At 43.8% G+C, this 11,965-nt stretch overlaps 1 pseudogene; it reads right to left on the minus strand.

Annotated features, from left to right (window-relative positions):
• Nucleotides 1-4,872: 4,872 nt before the first annotated feature.
• LOC132206078 (procathepsin L-like) lies at nt 4,873-11,705 on the minus strand (annotated as a pseudogene).
• Nucleotides 11,706-11,965: the final 260 nt, after the last annotated feature.

Below are 11,965 nucleotides of genomic sequence, written 5' to 3' on the forward strand. Positions count from 1 at the left end.
ATTGAATGCATTGACCAATCAAGGCAAGAGTACCAAATGTCTCTTCTTCAATATCCTATCTGCAACTCCACGTTCAAGGAGCTATGAAACTGCACTCCAAGGTCTCTTTGTTTGGCAACACGCCTCAACATTACGTTCATACATTCTGTTCTGATTTGTCTTGACAATATACGGCACCTCACATTTATCTAAATTAAACTCCATCTGTCTTGGCCCATCAGCCTATCTGATCAAGGTCCTGTTTTCCTCGAGATAACGGTTTTGGTTGACCACTACGCTCCAATTTTGGTGTCATTTACAAATGTACTATGTCACATCCAACTAATTTGTATAAATGATGAGAAGCAACGGACCCAGCACCAGTCCTTGTGGCACACTGCTGGTCACAGGCCTCCAGTCCGAAAAGCAACATTTCCCCATCACTCTCTGTTTCTACCTCAGAACTAATTATGCATCCAAATGGTTAGTTCTCCCTGTATTCCATGTGATCGAATCGTGTTAACCAATTTACCAGGCAGAACCTTGTCAAACTCCTCACTGAAGTCTATGTTGACCACGTCCACCTCTCTGCCTTCATCTAGATTCTTCATCACTTTGTCAAAAGCCTCAATCAAGCCAGTCAGACATGATTTCCCATGCACAAAGCCATGTTGGCTATCCCTGATCAGTCCTTGCCTTTACAAATACACATAAATCCTGACCCTCAGAATCCCCTCCAACCAGTTGTCCATCACTGATGACAGGCTCGCCAGTCCATAGTTCCCTGATCTTTCCTTGCCACCTTTCTTCAATAATGAAACCACATTAGCCCACCTCCAGTCTTCTGACACATCATCCATGGCAATGATGATGCAAATATCTCAGCAAGGTGCCCAACAACCACTTGTCCAGTGTCCCACCAACTTCTATGGCATGGTGGCTCAGCACTGCTGCACAACAGCACAAGGGACCTGGGTTCACTTCCAGTTTTGAGAGACTCCGTGTGGAGTTTGCACATTTTCCCCATGTCTGCATGGGTTTCCTCTGGATGGTCTGGTTTCCTCCCACAGTCCAAAGATGTGCCATTTAGGAGGATTGGCCATGCTAAATTGTCTGTATTATCCAGAGATATGTAGGCTTGGGGATTAACCATGGGAAATGCTGGGTTACAGGTTAGGGGGGCTGAACCCGGGTGGGATGCTCTTTGGAGAGTTGGTATGGACATGCTGGGCTGAATGGCTTGTTTCCATACGGTAGGGATTCAATGGCATTTCGGGTACACCAGATCAGGTCCAAGGCATTTATCCACCTTTATGCAACCTAAGACAGCCAGTACATCCTTCTTTCAAATATGGACACTTTTCAAGATATCACCACTTACACTCCCAAGTTCTCCAGTTTCCATAACCTGCTCCGCAGTAAAAACTGATGCAAAAACACTTGTTTAGTATCTCCCCCATTTCCTGCAATTCCACACATTGGCCTCCTTGCTGAACTTTAAGGAGCCCTATTCTCTCCCTAGTTACTCTTTTGTCCTTAATGTATTTGTAGAATCCCTTTGGATTCTCCTCAACCTTATTTGCCAAAGACATCACTTGTCCCCTTTTGCCCTCCTGATTTCCCTCTTGAGGAGACTCCTATCGCCATTCTCCTCTTCTTGGGATTCTCTCGACCTCTGCTGTCCATACCTGATGGATGCTTCCTTCTTTTTCTTGACCAGAACCTCAATTTCTTTAGTCTTCCAGCATTCCTTATGCATACTGGTACCGTTCACCCTAACAGGAACATATTGCCTCTGGGCTAACACAGTGTGGAGCTGGAGGAACACAGTAGGCCAGACAGCATCAGGGGAGCAGGAAAGCTGATGTTTCGGGTTGGGACCCTTCTTCTTTCTGAAGAAGGGTCCGGAAATGAAACAATAGCTTTCCTGCTCCTCTGATGCTGCCTGACCAGCTGTGGTCCTCCAGCTTCGCACTATGCTATCTTTGACTCCAGCATCAGCAGTTCTTACTATTACATGCTGTCTCTGAGCTCTTGTTATCTCATTTTTGAATGCTTTCCATTTTTCAACTCTCTCTTTACCTGTGAATATCCAATCAATTTCTCATAGTTCTTGTTGAATGCCATCAAAATCGGACTTCCACTAATTTCGAATTTTAACTTTTAGACCAGGTCTATCCTGTTCCATCACCATTTCAAAATGAGTAGAATTTTGATCACTGGCCCCAAAGTGCTCCTCCACTGATCACTCAGTAACTTGCCCTGCCTTATTTCCCAAGAGAAGGTCAAGTTTTGCTCCTTCTCCAGCAGGTACATGCACATACTGAATAAGACAGTTTTCTGATACATGCTGAACAAAATCCTCTCCATCTAAGTGCTCAACACCAGGGCAGTCCCAGTCAATGTTTGGAAAGTTAAAATCCCCTCCCATTACCATCCTATTATTCTCCTGGATAACTAAAATCTCCTAGCAAATTTACTTCTTAATTTCCACTAACTATGGGAAGGGTTGTGGGGGTTCAATAGTACAATTCCAATAATGTGATCATCCCTTTCATATTTCCCAGTTCCTCCCAAATAACTCTACTGGATGCACTCCCCAGAATATCCTCCCTAACTGCAGCAGGAATGTTATCCCTAATCAACAATGTCATTTTCCCTCCTTCCTTGGTTCTATTTCCGTTCTTCCTTTTGTACCTGGAACATTCAGCTGCCAGCCCTGTCCATCCCTGAGCTACACCTCTCTCGTAGCTATGGTATCCCCGTCCCATGTTCTCAACCATGCCCTGACTTCATCTGCCTTACCTGTCAGGCCTCTTGCATTGACATAAATGCAGATTAATTTATCAGCCCTACCTCATTTTCTGCTTTGCTCCTGCCTGCCTTGATTGTTTGACTTGGTCCTTTTCACAACTGCAGTAGCCTCAGACTGATCTCAATCTGTTTCCTCACTATCTCTCTGGGTTACCACCCTCGCTCCACCCCGCCTTACTAGTTTAAATCCTCGCATATAGGTCCAGCAATTCTCCCTGCCAGTATATTAGTTCCCTTCCAAGTCACGTGCAAACCATCCTTCTTAAACAGGCCACTTCGAACCCAGAAGTAATTTCAATAATCCAACAATATAAATCCTTCTCCCCTGCACCACTTCCTTAGCCATGCATTCAACTGCTCTATCACCCTAGTCCTACTCTCACTAGCAATTGGCACCAGGACTTATCTCGATATTACTGTCCTTGAAAATCTGCTTTTTAAATTCCTGTCTAATTTCCTGTATTCTTTCTTCAAGACCTCAACCTTTTCTGTTCCTATGTCATTGGCTCCAATGTGTACAATGACCTCCTGCTGGCCCCTCTCCCCTTTGACAATATTCTGTACTCTTTCAGAGACATCCTTGCTCCTGGCACCAGGGATGCAACACAACATTCTGATGCCTCGTTGTTGGCCGCAGAAATGTCTGTGTGTGCCTCTGAGGAGAGAGTTCTCTGTCGTAATCAATTGCTTGAAACCTGATGCACCTGTTGTTACATTAGAGTGGCACCAGAAACCTGTCTGTCAATGCTGCATTCACCTGAAAGTCCATCTCCCCTGAACAACTTGTTTGAGATGGAGATAGCCACAGGAGACTCCTGCATTACCCTCCTCCCTCTCCTACATTTCCTCTGGGCAACCCATCTACCCACGCGATGTGACATTTCACTTTTTTCCTGAACCTGCCAACTTACACAGCCCTGGCTCCTCATGCTACCTCAAAGGAAAATCGAACAGTGTTGAAACAATCCCAATAAAAACCAAAAGAACTACGGATGCTGTAAATCAGAAACAAAAACAGAAGTTGCTGGAAATGCTCAGCAGGTCAGGCAGCATCTGTGAAGAGAATTCAGAGTTCACGTTTGAGGTCTGGTGACCCTTCCTCAGAACTCAGAAACCACAACTCTGCTGGATGAAACACACACATTGGTGCCATTTACAAAGAGCTTCAACATGAGAGTCTGGAGCCGCTGGTGGAAAATTTGAAAGATGCACTGGAGAGCGAGCTGAATCTGTGTGACATTGAGACAAGTAGCTGGGCGTTACTTGCAAGAGGCTGATCACAATGACATCCAGTACGGAGGGACATCTGTGACGTGGAGGGACCAATAATAGAAAAAAACAGTGGCTGCTGGAGAAACAACATCAGCACAAAAGGAAGTTCACACAAATATTCACTTCAGAACAGATTCAAAGTAAGTTATGTCTTAATTACACCCCATATTCAAAATGTCGAAGCAGCAAGTTGCAGCTTAAATGCCATTCCAAAAGAATTTACACCACTCTAACAAAGCAACTAGATTTGCACTTAGAGTGGTCTAGAAAATAGTTTGCAAGTCAATTCTGAATAAATATCCTAAACTTAAATTATTTCTTTTTTTGTGTAAAGTTGCAACTTATATTTGAATGAATAAACAGCTTGTCGGGGCACGTGAGAGATGCAGACAGACTAAAGTAATTTCCTATAATTCGAACACTTCAGTCCTGTCCATCATGGTGTTTCTGCAGTAACTGTTGTACTGGGTGGTGTGCATTCCCCAGATCAAGTACAGAACATGCTGAATGATCTGATGATTTAGCTGACTGTCACATCAACATCCTGGCTCACAAAATGGTGAGCAGCAATACACAGGAATGCAAATACCCATAACTCTTCATTCACATTGCCTGAGAGCAAGAGGTGTTGAATGGGGATTTCGGAGATCATTACAAGGCTCCACTGTGTAACACCATGAATGCTGTAAACACTTTGTAGCTGGTGAATTTAAAACACACTGAAAAGTGAGTTACCCATGCTCTGTATATGTAGGTTGCAGCTGAGTTGATGCCTTTATTTCGCATCACATAGTGAAAGGCACTTGTCATCCATCCACCACGTCATCCATGGCTTCGCCAATCACAATCAACCAGGTTTTGTTCACTTAGAGATCAATTTTTTATGTTTCTTTGCCCACTGTCCTTCGATGGCCCCAGCTGCACTGAAAGCCCAGCCTGAACCACATCGTCTCTGGCAATGACAGAAATACAATCACATTAAATTATTCTGATGTAAAAATAAAATCCTTTTTCCATCTCCTTTCAGGTGGAGTACAGCCTCACACTGATATTATGAGTCTGTTTGATGAATTTTCACAGAATCACACGGGGTCAGTGAGTGTCTGTGTACCAGGATTCGGAGGGCACTGCCTGAACCCTTGGCGTTTGGAGAACATTGACTGCAGAATTTTTTTCAAGAGAGATGAAGGATGGAGTCAGGCACACGGTGATAAACCACTGCCTGTGATCCAGTGTGAAATACAATTCTGATTTAGTGTCTCTGTGGGCCGTAGGAATAATTTGTGAAATTTGACAATCTCAACCTCCTCCTTAATAAGCCTTTAACCAAGGGGAAAGAAATGGACAAACATTGACATCAAACAAGCAATGTGACTCTAAGAAATGAGAATGCTGCTGTGGAAAATGGAAATGATGGACTGTTGCAGGGGTCAATATTCGTCTGAGAGGGAAGTTAAACCACATTGTTGGTGAGGAATAAAGGGGGCCATTACACAGCCAGTTGTGTGCAGTCAATGGCACCCAGCAATGGTGCATTCTGGGTAAATAGGATCTAAAGCGGAAGCGCAGCCCTCTTTCTCGGCACCGACAGGCACACCACAGGTCGACATTGTTCACAGCTTAATTTTGACAATTCACAATCACAAGGAGGATTCCTGCTGATTGTTACCTGGTTTTTCACGGGAGTAACCAGACCCTTTCTACGCCAGTCAACCGTTGCACCCCGCAATTCCTCATCATTCTCTTCAAAGTCTTCATCATCATCTTCAGTATCATCTTCTTCATCAACTTCCTCTTCAGTCGAGTTATCAACTTCAACTTGGAGGAATCCATTCATGAGTTCATTAAACTCTTCATTGGTCTAGAAAGTCAAATACAAGAAGTCTCGCGAATGAAAACAGTACCTATGAATAGACAACGTGCAGGAGGAGGGTTGATAACCTCACGGAGCTGAAAGGCACCATCTTGTACTCAGATCTGACATTTCGCTTTTCAATTTATTTCACTCCCACAGTGCAATTTGTTTTTCATTAATTTTTCTCTGAGTTTTCTCAGAACTCTGAACTACCATTAATCCAAATGATGGCTTTTTGTCTTCACTGTGTGAGGTGAGGGTCAGGGAGAGACTCATGAGGCTGGTGTATTGACTACTGTCAGCAATATCCCATCATTTGAAAATTGTCTCTTGGTTAGGTGTAGGTGAACCTGTCCCATGCTTAATATTTGGAAATTACTGCAGATATATGGGCAATGGCCCAGGCCATGGAATTGGCTGTTTGACAAGCGCAAACAGGATGAAAATGGATGTAAATTGGAAGGCAGAGTCACTTTTGTGAAACATACATTTGCAAAGAAGGTGAGATTCTTTGTTAAAAATCACAAACCATATCACATCTCATTCAGTGAAGTAATTTCACATTCTGTTTGAGGGTCAGAAATGTGGGATAAAATAAAGTCACATACAAGGGTATGAAATCAGAGTTGGCAAAGGTTATTTCGAAATTGGTTTGAAATGTAAAGCATAGAGAAGCAATGCAAGATTCTATAAGTCTAAAGCAGTCTCTGCTGACACTGTTTGCAACTGCGATGCTCAGAAATGCAGAAATGTACTTGGCCAGTATTTTTGCCCATGCCAAATTTGTACATGTGAGGTCAGGACCCATGCAACATGTAGAATTCCAGTGGCATCACCTGAGAAACAACAGGACACATTCAGAAGTGTGCAATTGGAATCAAAATTAAGGAGGGAAAGAGGAAACAGGAGAGCGGGAATAGTGAGAAAGAGGGGGTGGCTGGAGTGGAAGGGAGTATGCAAAAGGGAAGGTGTGGAGAATGAAGAATGGGGCAAAGTGGGCAGAGAGGGCAAGCAAGGAGTGAGAGAATGAGGGAGAATGTGGAACAAGGAACAGGGGAAGATTGTGAAACAGACAGGCAGGGAGGGGGGAATTGAGCAGGAGTGGGGAGGGATTGGGGTGTTATTAGGAGAAGGAGTGTGGCAAAAAGTGAAGGTTGGGGAGGGAGTGTAGGGTGGGGTAGAGCAAGTGGGAAGAGGTTGAGGGGAGGAAAGGAGTGGGGCAGAGAGTGCAGGAGGGAGGGACTGTGTGGGGGAGTTAGGGTAAGTGGGCAGTGTGGAGTGAAGGGGGAAGTAAGCAAGTGTGGTAGAGGGACTAGGGTGGAAGTTGGGGAAGGAGTGTGGGAAGGAGCGAACGGTGAGAGTGTAGGGGAAGCAGCAAGGAAGGAGTGAGGGTGAGAGAATGAGAAGAGAGAGGGAGTGAGGGAGTGCGGGCTGCACATGGGGGAGAAAGTGAGTGGGAATGGTGTGGGGGAGGGATTGAACAGGGAAAGTGTGGGGGAGGGAAGGAAGGATTGGGGGTGTGATAGGGGCGTATCATATCAGTGAGGGTAGGGATAAGGAAATGATGGAAGTAATAGCGGAGAGTGGGATTGTGTGAATGAATGAGGGATCAAGTGGTGGAGTGATGGGGCATTGAATTAATGGAGTGGGGAGAGGATGAGGGATGACATGGAAGAGCGAGCACAATGTTGGGAGATTTGCGTAGAGAAGGCAGAGAATGGACAATGATATGGATGGAGTAGACCACCACCTCCCTCTCCCCTTCCCCATCACAGGACCCTCTCCCCTTCCCCTTCGCTATCACAGTCCCCTCTCCTCTACTCCCTCACAGACCCCTCTTTCTCTTCCCCCTCGCTGCCCCCTCCCCTTCCCCTCACAGACCCCTCTCTCTTTCCCCTCATAGCATTCTCCCTTTCTATCCCTTCACAGACAACCTCCCCTTACCCCTTGTAGTGTCATTTCTCTCTTCCCTTCACTACTCCCTCTCTCTTCCTGATCATTGCTCTTTTTGCCCCAGCACAGCCCCTTTCTCTCTCTCTCTCTCTCTCTCTCTCTCTCTCTCTCTCTCTCTCTGTCTCTCTCCTAACACAGCTCCCTGCTCTCTGATTACCATTTGTCTCTTGCAGACAGCCCTGCCAAGCCTCAGGCCTCGCTCCCATATGTTATTTATTTATCATGTTGATTTGATTGCAGCTAATTCACAAATTGACAACAAACCCTTGTTCTGGCCACATGTGTGGTTCTGGTAAACATGTAGGTGTGAATTTTGAAGAAATGTGCAGAGTGTATGTGTGTGGTGTCAATAGACAAGGCTTAACTCTACATACAGAACTACTCCATTGAGAAAGAAAGTGTGCATGAGAAAGAGAGAGAGAGAGACATGGAGGCTGGAGTCACTGAATATATTTGAGTTGGAGAGAGATGGATTTTTGATTTACAGTGAAGTTCCGGGTAATGGAAGCGTGGAGTGGGGAAGAAGGAATCAGGAAAATGGAGTAAGATCACAATCCAGTCAGTCGTTGAATATACTGAATGGTAGAGTCAGCTTGAGGGACTAAGTGGCCAACTCCTGCTCCTGCTTCTTGTTATAACCTTACACCAGTTTCACAATTTCACAATGACTGGCATTGAACAGATCTCAGATGAAATGTCTTGTACACACCAGATCTCCAAACTGGTTCATTCCCACAGTAAATGTGTGTTTCCCCATCGAATGCTCCAGGTTGTGTTGTTTGATGTATCTCATATTGTCTTCCCAGACCATTCTCCTGTAGATCTCTTCATCCTGAATAAAGACATTAAGCCAATCAGGCTCCAGCATCTTTCATTCATAAATTTATACAGTAGCTTCAATAGCCCCTTTGAGAAACCCGAAATAACGTTTTGCAATTGTGTTTCAATCCTCCCAATCAGATCTGAAAAGTAGCAGTCAGTCACTTCCTCTCCACTCCTCTCCCCACTCATTCAGACAGCAAAACCCATTTGATCTTGTATCATTGTCTTAGTGACATTGCAATTGGAGGAATAAACAGATGGATCTGAGGGTCCGGTTTAATGCCCCCTCAGTGATGGGTTTGAAGGTGGGTGGCAAATGATCCAGCCGGTGGCCTGTCCTTATACCTCAACCCAGGCACAGTTACTCCAGCTGTGATGCTGACATTGCATGGTCCCTGCAGCAGTAGGGTGACTGGGGCCAATTCCACTTAATATCCAATTTGGGATCTCATCACCTTGGTGCAGGAGAGGCCCACTCCAACCTGCCAATCCAGAAGACTGATGGTGGGCAGAAAGTTATCTCTAATTAACAGGCCCCCTTAGACTGATTGGAGGTCTCTCTCAATGGGTCACCCTCCAAGTTGTCCTCCTGGCACAGCCTCCTAAACGTTAACACCATCTTCCTCACCCTGAACATTTACCAAGTTCCATTGCATCACAGCTCAGGCCTCAACTCCCGATTGCAGTACCAGCCGTGACCACCACTCCCTCTGGCACCCCCAGTGCAATGAGAGACACCAATCCCTGTTTGTCTGATTGGTCTCTTCGTTCGAACTTCCAGTTCTAGTGGGGCAGAAAGCTCACCTCCGGTCTATGATGGCCACTTTCACAATAACTAGCATCTAATAGATCCCAGATGAATCAACTTGTACACGCGAGATCTCCAGAAAAAAAATCATTTTGATTTTTTTCAGAACATGAAGCTGAAAGCTATTGTTATCCTGGGTATCATCACTATCTACAGCTTTTGAGCAAGGGATGTGGCCAGGTGGGAAATACAGTGGCCCTTATCAATCAGTCCAACATCTCTGTTCTTGGACAAATATTCTGGAGTGAGAGTTGGATAATAGAGGAAAAATGTCACTCATAAGTTTTACATTTTAGATACTTTACTCCACTATTTTAATCATAATTTTGGACATGTTCTGATTGGTGCAAACATTGACATTGTCGACATATTCATTAGAATAAGTTTGAATGTTCTTGAGGTGTATTTGTGGTTTCCATGGTAACTCAAGTGGACCCGAGTAAACTGAGACACCATAAGTCCATGCTCTTTGATTGTGAGTTTCATCAGTCCTTTACTGAAGTTAGAGACTGGGAGGATGCCCATAGGAATTTCAGGATCAATGTGTTTCTAATTTCATTTCACTTATCTGTTCCAGCCAAAAGAGAACGGTCCTCTCCCACTTTATCTCCAACTAAGAAATTTCAATAACTTAGACTACAGAATCACTTCCTCTTCTGAGTGAACTGAACTTTTGGAATAGATTTTGTACCAGAGCAAATTCTCCTTTTACCTCAGTGTACTGCTTCTCATACTCTAATTTCCAATTCCTCCAGTCTTCAGCCAGTGTCGAATTAAAGATGTGGCCTGAGGCTCCAGCCAGAATAGACATCACCACACAGCCCAGACACACAGAGAGCTTCATGATGGGCAACCTAATGGAGCAAAACCAATGGGCTTAGACAGGGAATGGACAATGCTCCAAATTCTTCCAAGTTAATTTTGCTAAATTATTTGGTTAAAAGGACAATGTACATATTATCCTCCTCAATCAAATGCTGTCATCTTTTGCATTTTTATCTTGTTTAAGTAGATAAAATACCTCATTGCCATAGTCTCTGAATTAAAATCTTCATGCCATTAAATCTATCGAATTAATTTTGTTCAAAATGTTTTGTTCAGTATTGGAAAGAGCAAGTGTGGACAGAATATGAATTGTCCCCTTGTAATAGGCATTCCTCAGCTAACAGCCAATTGTCTGCATCAGTCCGTCAATAGCTCAGGTAGCAGCGTGATGACAGTGTTACTGGGTTGATATTTCAAGTGAACAATGTTCCATGAGACAATATGGATGGAGAATTAACAATTAGAAACAAGGATATGGTTAGAACATTGAAAGGGTATTTCGTGTCTAACACTGCAAAAACTGGAAAAACATCTTACTCATATTTGAAAGTCAAAAGATGAAAGGCAAGAAGGAACACAAAGCTTGTGACAGGTATAGGGGGAGCTATTTGAATTAAATGCCGGAAGCCCTTTGGACCTGATGGGAAACATCCTATGGTCAGAAAAGAAGTGTCCGTGGAGATAGTAAACACATTCTATTGGTTCAGAAAAGATCCAGGCAGTTTGGGAAGACAGATTTAAGACCCCTGTTCAAGAGAGGAGGGATGTAGAAAACAGGAAACTATAAGATTGTTAGTCTAATATCTGCGACGGAAAACCAGTAATAAATGATGTAAAAGCAAAATACTATTAATTTTGAAAATCTGAAACAAACACAGAATACTGGAGAAACTCAGTGGGTCTGGGGGCTTCTGTGGAGAGAAAACAGTTAACGTTTTGATAATTGACAATTCTGTCAATTAATATCAGTGTCATTAAAATGCCCCATAGTTACCAATCTATGTTTGATTTTTACTGAATGCCCTATTTGTTTTGTTAATCCTTCATGGGCCTTGTTCATCACTGGCGAGGGCAATGTCTATTCCCATCCATAACTGCTCCAAAGAAAGTGGGGTCGAGCTTCCTCCTTGAACTGCTCAGTCCATGCAGTATAGTGACATTGGAAGTGCTGTGAGGGATAGTTACAGAATTTTGATCCACTGGCAATAAAAGAAACAGTGATCTCGCTCCAAATTAAAATGGCTGGCGGTAATGAGTGGGATATCCCCGTATGTCTCATACTCCTTCGGCTGATAGAGATCACGGATTTGAATCAGTCTGCATGTTTTGTTTTTACCTGACCTCCTTTCCAAAACCTTGTAGGTATTGTGCAGACATCACCTCTTGCTGATCCTTTAATATTCTTTTGCTCCTTCCATATGGATGTTATTTTTGTCCTGCTGGTAGCTGTGCCTACTTTTCCCAAATAAATACAGCTCATTCAACTTGCCTTTTACCCTCACCATCATTTCTAAATATATTACATTGCAATTTTTAATTGTGAGTCCGAATTATTCTGCAGCACTTCCTAATAACTGCTCTGATGTTTGATTCCTTGCTGTTCAACACAGTATTCGGCTCCCCCTGTTTTACTGCAA

Source organism: Stegostoma tigrinum, chromosome 30 (assembly GCF_030684315.1).
Source record: "Stegostoma tigrinum isolate sSteTig4 chromosome 30, sSteTig4.hap1, whole genome shotgun sequence".
In the NCBI taxonomy this organism is placed as follows: Eukaryota; Metazoa; Chordata; class Chondrichthyes; order Orectolobiformes; family Stegostomatidae; genus Stegostoma; species Stegostoma tigrinum.